We start from the raw sequence: 12,271 nt of genomic DNA on the forward strand, positions 1-12,271 counted from the left end.
ATAAAAATTTGGAGAGTTTGAATACTTCTGGTAAGCGATTACAAATTAAAGAGCGGAGTAATACATTTAGACTATGGGGTGAATTGGAACGTTGGAAATGCAGATGGGCTCAAAAGAAAGAAGAAATGGTTGCAAATCAATGAGCTTCATCTATGTTTCCAGTGAGGCAAACAAAGACAGAGACAACAGTGACTGAAATGATTTACCCGATGAGAGAGGTACCAGGAGGTGGATATGTTCACGTTCCATGGTCAAGGCAGGATAGTCTTTTACAAATGAGTTTCCCAGATTGAGAGAAAAAACAGTTGAGTGGTACAAACAAGTAGAAAGATTTGTAAAGGTTTCAAAAGTTTTGTTGAAAGATTTAGATGGTTTGTTTGACATTGTGGTTCCAGCTGATTTATGGGTTGAGTGTAAGATTGCAATAGATTGGCCAAAAGAAGAATATCCTAGAGATGCAAAGACTGGAGCACCATCAGATGAAGTGATGAAAAAATATAATCAAGTCATTACCCATTTGAAGGGAAAGATGTCATCAAAAGAAACTGATTGGGTAAAAATATAAAAACAGTACATGCTTATTAGCAGAGGCTCCTACAGGTATTTAAACAGTATAATGGTTTTGAAAGCATAACTGATAAAAAATATGGGAAATTTTGTGTATAAGTTTGTTTGGATTGAAACCGGAAATTAGTGACATGATTCAGCAGCATTTGATTTGTTGGCAGAATAAAAGTGTAGATGAGATATTGCGGTATGCAAAATACTATAGTGATGATATTGAATCAAGACATAAGAAGTTGAAAGAGAAATTAATGTGGGCACAGATGAAAGCAGCACAGAAATGTGGTAATTTTGTAGATGTTTTTCAAACAGGTTTCCAAGGTATCAGAATACTCAGAATGGTCAAATTTCTAACATGGGATGTCCCATGGTGAATGGTGGTGTTTTTACTCAAGGAAAAGGTAGGGGTAATAAAGAGATGAAAAATAAATTTCCAAGTTATGCGTGCAGCAAGTTGGGACATTGGAAGCACGACTAAGGTTCTCTTAGGGAACAATTAAATGAATCAGGATTTCAATCAGCAAATGCAAGTTGAGGTGAATAAAAATCATCTATGACCGCAACAGGTGGTTGCACAGGTTTAAATCCCACAAGCCCAGATGCCAAATGAGAATACGAATGCTCAAGTATAGATATACAGTGCGCATGTGGGATTTCATGGTGGTGAACGAACTAATAATCAAAATGTGCAAATGGCTTCACAATACTGGTTGCAGTGCCAGGAGAGTGATTCAGATACATCTCAAAGACTGTGCCTGAGGGGGGAAGGAAGAGTGTATGCTTGGCGCATCTCTAGAGGTAGATCATAGTGGTCCCTTTGTGGATGGAGAAGTCGAAGGTAATGTAATTACATTCCTTGTAGACACCTGTGCTACCCGTTCCACTGTGAGAACTGTGGGAATCCCTAACCTACCCCTCTCGGGAGATACTATCCAAGTCGTGTTTCAAATAAACTAATCTGAACTCCAGTGACTAAACCAATGAAAGTACACATTGGAGATTTTCAAGACTTGCATTGTTTTGTGGTGTGTGATACAAGTCCAGTTAACCGGTTATGTAGAGATTTGCTTTGTAAAAGGAATTGCACCATCTATTGTACACCAGATGGTATAGCATTTCATACACAGGATGAAGATGTGGTATTTAAAATGATGCTGGCAAAGCAAGGGGCAGAAGTGAATGATTTATATCCTTTATTTACAGCAAAGGATTTGCCTTTTGAACTGACAGACCGTGATGACTGATGTATGGGATTTTTCAGGGAAAGACATTGGATTGATGAAAGGAGTTGATCCTGTTCAAATTTCAGCCAAACAAGGTTCAGAATTTCCCAAACCGCCTCAGTACAAAATGAGCCTTGAGACCACTGCAGGAGTAACACCTGTAATTGAATTAATGATTGAACAAGGTATTTTGAGAGAGATACTAGCGAGCCCTTGTAATTCACCTATTATGGGGATTAAGAAACCGATTGGGAAGTACGGAATAGTTCAAGACCTAAGGAAAATTAGTAAGATAGGGATACCTTGTTGCCCAATAGTGCCATCCCAGCAGTGATTCTTTACCAAATTCCTTGTGATGCGGCATGGTTTACCGTGATTGATTTGTGCCAAGCATATTTCTCGATACCCTTACATCTGGATAGCCAATATTGGTTTTCATTCTGGTGCGGAGACCGTGTTTTAGCATGGTGCCGAGTTCCTCAAGGGTATACAGAGAGTCCCTCAATTTTCAATCAAATTTTGAAAAAGTGTTTAGTCATTGGAAATGCCAGAAGACTCGGTTTTGGTGCAATACATTGACGATTAGCTTGTTACATCAAAGACCAGGGAAGCATGTGTGACAGATACAATTGCTCTACTGAAACATTTAACAGTAGGTGGGCATAAAGCGTCACCTGAAAAATTGCAATTCTGTCAAAAGGAAATTTTATTTATTTGGGCCATAAAAAAAAAAATTGAAAAAGTCAGGAAAGTATCACAAGATCGAATAACTGACCTTGCAAATGAATCCACGCAGAAAGAGGTTTGAATGTTCTTGGGTATGGTTGGATACTGGAGACAATGGATCAGTGGCTTTTTACTGACAGCCAAGCCATTACAGAGATTGACACAAAGATGTGACCGATCCAATTGAGCTGGCTGAAGAATGTATGAGGCCATTTGAAGAGTTGCGAGACAGCCTTTGTCGAGCACCTGCATTAGGAATGCCAGATTACAGTAAGGATTGTGCATTGTTTTGCTGTGAGAGACAGTTGTGCACTTTCAGTTCTAATGCAAACACATGGAACAGCATGTCGTCCAGTGGCATATTTTTCAGCATCACTAGATTCAGTGGCTGCAGCATTACGGGGATGTTTGAAAGCAGTTGCTGTTACTTGTGCGAGTTTGGAACAGAGTGAATCCATTGTAATGAGACATTCATTGAGAGTGTATGTGCCACATTCTGTCGAGATCTTGTTGACACATACTAGAACACAGCATCTTACAAGAAGTCGGTTAACAAGATATAAGAGAGTGATTTTGGAAGCAGAGAATGTGACTGACAAGCTGTACAAATTTGAATCCAACTTCTTTGTTACCAAGTCCAAGTTGTGAGGAAGTGATGGATGAAGCTGATCATGATTGTCTGGATGTGACTGATCTGTGTACAAAGCCAAGAACTGATATAAAATACACACCATTGACTGAATCGGATTGTGGTAGGTTTGTGGCTGGAACTTGCTTTAGAGATGATACAGGTACATTACGCGCTTCATATGCAGTTTGTACAGTGGCAATGGTTCTTCAAGCTTCAGGCTTGAAAGGAGTAAGTTCCACACACATTTCCGAGCTGGTTGCATTGACCAGAGCATGCATAATTGGCAAAAATCTGAGAATAACCATATTCACTGATAGTCGATATGGTTTTGGGGTTGTGCATGATTTTGGACAATGGTGGTTGCAACGTGGATTTTTGACACCTGGTTCACCCATTCGAAACGGTAACTATGTTAAAGAGTTACTAGTTACACTACAATTGCCCTAAGAAATTTGAGTCGTGAAATGTTCAGCACACAAATCTGGAAATGATTATGTCACAAACATATCGATATGCAGACCAAGTTGCACGTTTTGGTGCTCAAAATTCAATTTAAACTAAAAGATACACAGAAATCTGATACAAATTGTCATCTGAGGTTTTCTTCTGTGGAGACATGGGAAGAAATCAGACACTTGCAGGAAGAAGCTAGTGAGGAAGAAAAATTTGGACCAAGGCAGGTTGTTCGCGTGGGCCTGAAGATGAAGTGTGGGTTTACACTGATGAGACCAATAATACCAGACAGCCTTTGTCACAAATGGCAAGAATGTACCATGGTATAACACATGTAGGAAGAGACGCGATGATTAGGCTATTTAAGCAAACATGGTATAATCCTAAATTCAGGGTCACTGCAGATAGTCTTTGCCATAAGTGCATAACTTCCCAGCAGCAAAATGCAGGGAGGAAAACAGTTGTCAGTTGGGGACGAATTTGAAAAGCTGCAGGTTCATTTACTAGACTGCAAGCAGACTTTATAGAACTGCCCCCATGTAATGGATTGAAATATGTATTGGTGGTGGTCCGTCTGTTCTCTCGTTGGGTGGAAGCTTATCCAACAAGACGAAATGATAGTCTAACAGTTGCTAAACTGCTACTGAGAGATAATACCACGGTTTGGATTTCCATTCTCTTCAGAAACTGATAGAGGTACACACTTTAATAATGAAATAATACGGATGATTTGTGCAGCATGTGCAAATTGAGCAAAAATTACATTGTGCCTATAGACCAGAAGCTTCAGTTGTGGTCGAGCAGATCAATGGTGCAATTAAGTCAAGACTTTCAAAAGTGTGTGCATCCACAGCACTGAACAGGCCAGATGCTTTAGCTTTGGCTCTGATGAGTCTGAGAAGTATTCCTGATAAAAACACTAGATTATCGCCCCACAAAGTAATTATGGGCAGAGCAATGAGACAGCCAATAGTTCCAGCAAATCAACTAATGAATATAACTGATGATCTAGTGCTCCATTATTGCAAAGGATTGGCTGATGTGATGCTTTCTGCGTTTCATCAGGTTGGAGAAGTTGCAACCACAACACAGCAATAACAAGCGCATGACCTATGTCCAAGAGAGTGGATCCCGGTAAAGAAATACACAAGGAAGTTGTGTTTAGAACCACATTGGCATTAACCATACCAAGTGATATAGGTGACGACAACAGCAGTGAAGTGTGGTAGCTTACCAAATTGGTAACACACAAGAAAAGTCCCAAGTCCACTTGAACCTACAGAAACAAATGAAAAAGATCAAGATCAGGCCGAAAATCAAGGAGAGTCTGAACAGAGTCGAATAAAGTGGGCACCAGCTACTGGGTCTCGTGAGACTCTTGTCAATGCGGATACAGGAGAGAGATTTTGGTTCAAGAGCAAGTGCAAACAAGAAAGGATGCTAATAAAAGAAGTTGTGAATCAAGTCTTGAATCTGGTGACTGTGCAAGTGAAAAAGGCAAGAAAAGGAGACAAATGGCCAAAGGGAGTGAAAAGACTGGAATACACTGCGAATGAAGTTCCAAATACAATAATAGTAATATCGAGTCAAAGAGAACAATGCGATTCAGAGGAAGATACAGTTTAGAGAACAAAAAGAGCAAGAGTTCCTAACAAGAAGTACACAGCACCTGAATGGACATATGTGGTGACTGCAGTTCAAGATACAGATCATTACGAGGAAATGACAGATACAGAATCAAGTAACAAAAAACAATTACGTGTCACCCTAAATGAACTGTGTTGAAAATAAGGTAGCAGAAGATTGAAAAGGCTGTTCTGTAAAGTGCAGAAAATAAAGCTGGAACTCAGTTAAAGGCTGTTGAAAGAAAATAAATAGGGTGGAGGCAAGATGGCTTAAAGAAGTGCTTGGATACACTACACATTTTTACATATTTCTTATTTTTTTTTTTTTTTTGGAAAATGGCAAGGGCAAGATTTCAAGAGACTGGATATCAAAATTGAAGTTTTAAATGTAAATGTATTAATGCTTGCTTTATAATTGTCTTAATAATAATGTTGGGTCAATATTAGTTGTGCCCTTTTTAATGTATTCTACTAAGAATAATATTACGAATAATTTGGTGAGTGAAAAAGTAGATGTAGAAAATCTTGAATTAGATCCACAGCCAAACATTGAGAAATTAACAAGTGATAATATATTTCACCAGGATAACTATTAATGATTTTTTGTTAAAGGTTTTTACTAAATTATTGTAAGAGTATGTAGATACTATGGGTAAGAGATAGTTACGTGTGCATGCAATTACCCTCGTCTGTGTCTGAGGGGGTGACCTATCATCACCTACCTTTAATATATTGAGGCTCGTGTAGTGTACTAACAAGTTTGTTCTATGAAAAAGGAAGCTTTCAGTATTTTTACTCAAATTAGGATTTAGTATTTTCTGAAGTGCCTATTAGAAAGAATATGAATATGGTGAGTACTGCGAAAAATGCAGAGTATTTTGGAGAGTTCTTCGATACTACTAAAACGATAGATACTGTGTATGCACATCGTAATAACTTGACCTGTAGTTTGCGTCAGGAGGAGATTGAATTTATAAATATGGTGGAAGATAGGAGACAGAGTTTAAAGAAAAAAAAGCTGCTGAGCAGAAGTCCTAAATACCTCCATAGACTTTTAGGGAAGGAGATTACAAAAAGGGTGAGACATATGCTGCAATGACTTTAGATTGGCATCATAAGGGAAAGCTTTGCTTACTTAGACAGAAAACCGAACATAATAATTTTTTCATCAATTCTAGTGAATGTGACCATACTTGCCTAATTACAGGGGGTTGTGGAATAAGAGGTGGTACTGATCCTGTTTTCCCTGGAATATATTGTGTGTGGTAAGAATGCCTATTATAGGTTGCCTGCACATTGGTATGGGTGTTATTTGGGAATTATCTTTCCGAAGGTGTATCATTTGGATAAAAGTAATTGAACCAATGAAAAGAAGAGTGGACTAAAGAAAAAATGGGAATTAGTGCTGCAGAAATTGTGGGTGATATTTTTTAGAGCATTGATACCTTCAGTCGGAGTAATCTTGAATTCACATAAAATTAGAAAATTATCCACAGTGGTTTATCGTTTATCAACAGATACTGCTGGAGGGTTCTTAATGATTGATACAGAGATGGTGGCTATAGTTTTGCAAAATAGACTTCCTCTATTATTGGCAAAGGAGGGCAAAGTCTGTAGTATGTTGAAAATTCAACAGTGTTGCACATACATACTTGACAAAAGTTAGAACCTAGAGGGATACATTGCAAATGTTACACATTTACGAGAACTTTTAACTGAACTGAAGGTTGACGGTGCTTGGGAGAAACTTGGTAAGGGTTTCTCTTCAGTGGGTAACTTTTTCTGCCTTTAGTGATAGCTTGCTAGGGAAAATACTAACGCCAATAGTTGCTGTTGCTACAGGGATATTAACGCTGGTATGAATATATAAATGTTGCAAATGTAAGAAACAAACACTAGAGACTAAGAGGAGAGTGAGAAAGAAGAAACAGAGTTGGAAGACGAAGAAGAAATTACTTAAAATAGTAAAAGACAGACGGCGTTATGTTGAAACAGAAGAAAACTACTGCTTTCTATGTAGTATAACTGGATGATAATCAGATTTTTTTTTTATGATGGCTCAAGTCGCCATCAAAGGGGAGGATTGATGGAGCAGGGTTTTGAAAAATAAAACCTACTTCGATTAAACTCCTCATTGAGTGGATTATTAACAAAATGGTGTGAAAATTAACAGTGCAAAACTAAAAAGGATGATGAAAACTGTGCAAGTGTGTGCTGGAAAGAAATGAGTGTTTTCAAGTGCTTTTGTAGTAGGCTGCAAATGTAAATGAATAACGCAGAAATAACAGCCAAAGAAAATAATACAAGTCATAAGCTTAAGAGACATTTTCCTTTTCAACAACTGTTTGAAAAAGTATATAATTTGATGCAAAGAAGCTTTAATGGAGTTTTGTAAAGTGACAACGATGATCACGTGTATTTGTTTTTCCTAGAACTGTTCTGCAGAGAAGGCCTCAAGAGTTTTTTTTAGTTTTAATTTGCTTATTAAAAAATAGGCTGCAAAAATATGTAGTTTGTCCTTCGTGAGTTCCTGATGACGGCCAAGGCTGTGTGGAGGAAGTAATGAACATTATAAATGAAATTTCCTTGCCGAGCGGAGTTTGTGGACACTTGTGCTATGAGTTTGATACATTAGCGAGCTGGAGAAATGTACAAGCCACAGAAGTGATTATTGGACTTTCCTTTGCTGAAGGTCGATGACGGAAATATTCTAAAAACGTAGGCACTGTTGAAAAGTTAGGCTCATTGGAAGTGGAGTGACCAGACAACCCCTGGTCTAATCCAACGGAGTTTGAGGATTTTGAGACTGATGATACATGGGGGGGGGGGGGGCTGGATCTTTAGTGAATTAGGGTAGAACTATTAGTACTGAAATCTTTAGTGAGATGCTTGCAAGAAGGGAGGTTTTTGCGAGATTTACTTTGCGAGAGGTGAGAGCCGTGTTGCCGTTTCCTAATTTAAACTGGCTGGCTGTTCTGCTGATGCTGACTCTTAACTTTGCTCCTCATAACTTTTGAGGGTGCCTTAGCTATTCTCTCAGCCGGAGAGTAGTTTTTCCAGACTTCTAGCATTTTGTGCTAATGGGTTCGTATGATATTCTGAATTTGCATTAATCTTATTTTGCAAATGTCTTCACTTGTATGGTGATCTATGATTTGAACTGTATTGTACTTGATAAGCATTCATATTAATTTAGATAAAAGCATATTGAAAGTGATCAGGGTATGTCTTCATTAATGCAATTTAGTTATATTGAATGATTATTTCTTTATTTAGGTCCTCGTTGTTAGAATTCTGTCAATCCTTTGCCAATCCCTATAAACTATAAAGAATTCATTGGAGAGGAAAGAGGACAATATAGACGATAGAAATTGGTAACGTTTCAAACTCATGCAGCGTGAAACGGACTGGTAGGTATTAAATTGGGTCCACGTGGTAAAAATTGCCAAAGCCCCCTTCCGCTGCATAACAAATACAGCTCAGATCACACTACGGTTTCATCTTTGCCCAATTCATATAAAACACAAGTGTCTAGTGGGTTTCCAACACAGATGAACATCCCCAAATTATACTTGTATAAATGAATATAAATTACAAAGCACAACCAATGTAAAGAATAATTATAACAGACCACTTTATTCAATATATATCCAGTGTATTCACATATATAATAATCAACATAGTGCATACGGCGTTGTGCTCACAGTGGTGAAATATTTACACATTGCCATACGAACACAGCACAGTCATCTGGTGTAAATTTGGTAAGAAACTAGGGAAATGTACATTGCTAAAAAAGTTCCCTGTGTAGTGTCTTATAATTCAGGGCTCCCTGTTTTATGTTATTTATTTTTGGGCTATTTCCGTCTGTATTTACCCATATTTATTTTTGGGCAATTTTATCTGTATTTATCCATATTTATTTTGTGTAAAAATGAAGTTGTAAAACTGTACATTTCCATATCTATTTAACTGATAGACGCGCACTCAATTCTTTGCAGTCTGTCGTGTTTTAGCTATTTAAGCTGCCAAATATTACACAATACATCCACTGGCAAATACTTGCATTATACCATAAATGTATGTTGATATATGGCATTATTTAAATAAATTTCATCCTGTTTTTCAATTTCCCATACTGTCCATCTGCTCAGCTGCTGGCCTATAATTCATGTAAGAGAGCAAGGAGAGTCACTTAAAAGAAGCACAGTTTTCTGCATTTATCCACTTTTAAAAATAAATGCAGACAGAAAAAACACAATGTTTTCTGTATTGATCTGTAAAAATTCGTAAAAACGAAAAACAGGGAGCCTTGGTCTTATTACACCCGAAGATCTACATCGACGTTTCGATCCAACGGTCTGAAAAGTCTACTGCCTTTGTATTCTACAATACATGAAGGGAAAACAGGGTCCTTTTATTATTTGATGGTTAAATCACTGTCTAACTATAGTTATTGTTCAGTGTGGTAACATACTCCATAGTACCATTATTGTATCAAGTCACATAGCACTATGTATAAGTAACTAGCATGGAGTGGAATCTCTGTGTGGTATATACACAAATGTTTGGAAGTTCATTCCGTTCAGGTTGTATGCTCCAGACAACTCTAAAGGAAGTAGCTGTAATTAAATGGAGCTGCATGCGTTGTAATGATTGAGACCATGACATGTACTGCGATATCATTTATATGTATGGACGAGGTAACCGTATCCTCACTTCCTTGCTGTCAGATAAAACGGATATTACATCTCAAAACAATCAACCGTGCCCAGAGGAACATCCATCTATATCCCTAGATATCTCAATGTTACTTATACCTGCCCCTAAAATAAAGTAAGAAAACAGCTTAATCTCTATACATTAGTCCTCTACCTTTTTCTAATATATTTTGGATATTCTAAATTGATACTCACTTCTGCCTCAGTCTTTAATAAAGCTGTTCTGGTTATCTATTGTGGCAGGAGTTCACAGCATCCGGGTAGGTAGGCAGGAAATAAGGGAAGCAAATTCTACCAAACAAATCTAAGGAAAATAAATCAGGCTGTGGGAAACTGTGCTCAAGGTCACCATATATTCCCGCTCAGGTCAAGTATTACTTACAAGGTACTCTGGAAGACATGCATATCATCTACAGTAGAGTTCAGACAGTGGCGTAGCTAGCTACTTTGCCACAGAGTTCACATCGCTACAATGCATCGACAAATTAATTTGTTTCCAGGATGGCAGGAAGACACTGTGCTGTAAATATTTGTATAATCTCTGCCTGATAGCACTGGACCGCTGAACTTTTAATCAGGCAGGCATGTTAGGGCTTGCAACTGCACGTGAGAAGAGAATCTAATTTGCACAATTGGTAACTAGTTGGTACTGTGTTGTGTGTCTGAAAATTAGTTAAGTGCCCCAATACTGTATTTGGTCCTTATACAAAGCTGACTGTACTGTACCAGCTGCCCTATGGTGGTCGTCCAGAACAAAAATCAAGCCAGTAGTGTCAATCCGAAGAATAACACAAGCCCTTCCCAGTAAAATAATTGGGATATTTCCCACAATCGCCATTCCTTACATTGTGAACCTGTGATGTCATAAGCTATCTTGGGCACAGTAGCACAGGTCAAGCCGCCACGAATCTTATGTCACATTGCACAGTGTCTGCCAGGGACCATGTAAGAGGAGAATACTACAAGCAGACACTGGGGCACGCAGCTCACTCCCTGCAGTCTTGCTGGTGTAGTGAGGTTTACTAGAAGATGATCACACTGCACCTCATTTATCCTGGTGGCTGCTCCAGCAAGGTTGGCATACTCCTTCCCTCAGCAGGAGGGCTAGCTTTCAGGTACCCAAGGATAGAGGAGCAGCTTTTACAGCAAAGGGATGACTCCAACTGCAGCTGTCTTCCAAGTTTCTGTTCAGAGCACGCCCTTCCTTGTTCATAGAGAAATTCCAACTATAACAAAGTGAGACAGTGGTCCCACTTTAATACAGTAAAAACAGATTAAAAGGGGACCACTGTCTGCACCTTCAGAACTGTTTTGAAGTAGTTCTCCAATCAACTGTCCTTTACTGGCTGCTCTCCAGACACAGTCTTTCTGAAAATGGATTCTTAGCACAGCCAGGTGGTCTCCAGCTAGAGCACAAAGTATAAGGTTTCTGATTAGGTGGTCATCAGCCAAACTGATGAGGGAAACACCAAAAAGCTGGGCCTCACTCAAATGGTCCACGCTACCCTTTAACGTTAAGTGTTCGCAGTCACACCCTTTCCCCACTACCATCTACGAAATGACAGTGCTTCAGGAAGACATCACCAGCTCCTTGCTTAACAGAAGGCCTAACTAGATTTCGAATGGAGCCTTGACTCCTCTTCACTCACTTCAGGGTCTAGTTCTCCCGCCAGAGTCAGGAACTTTATGAATACACTTGCATCATCTGGAAAAGCAATGTAGCCTCTATCTTGTAAGTGGAATGTAAGAATATTGTGGCTACATGCAGATTTTGGGACTTTCCCTCAGAACTGTTAAGAAAATGCATGATTATAGCCAAAGCCTGACATTTGCAATGCATTCTGGGTAAAAAAATAAAAATAAAAAAAATGTATCGAGACCCACACAGGTCACTCTACTGTGGAGTTGCTAGGGTTCAGAAATGCCAAGGGTTGGTTGAATTCCCTGGTTGCAGGCTGACCCCAGCCCAAATAGTACAGCCATGCACCATGGCAAGGGAGAGAAAATTGAGACTTACCCACTCCATAACAGGTTCTACATCTAAACAGCTCCAAAAGAACCCAAATCTGGTCTTGTTTGCCATAAGAATGCTGATGCTCTAGGCCTGGGGGCATGGGGCAAAAAGGCTATTGGGGCTTTGTGGTGGGGGGTGCCGAGACCCAACATCCAGATGTGCTGGCCCTCACCTAACCCCATGCCTCTTTGATTTTAGATGTCCTTAGTATCCAGTTGGCTTTTCTGCTTTACCTACGGACAGATAGGTGGCAAATCCTCCAATTTTCACACAAGAGGCAGTCCGACTGTTGGAGCTTTAGGGGTACTGCCTGT

Source organism: Triturus cristatus, chromosome 3_2 (assembly GCF_964204655.1).
Source record: "Triturus cristatus chromosome 3_2, aTriCri1.1, whole genome shotgun sequence".
Classification (NCBI taxonomy): domain Eukaryota; kingdom Metazoa; phylum Chordata; class Amphibia; order Caudata; family Salamandridae; genus Triturus; species Triturus cristatus.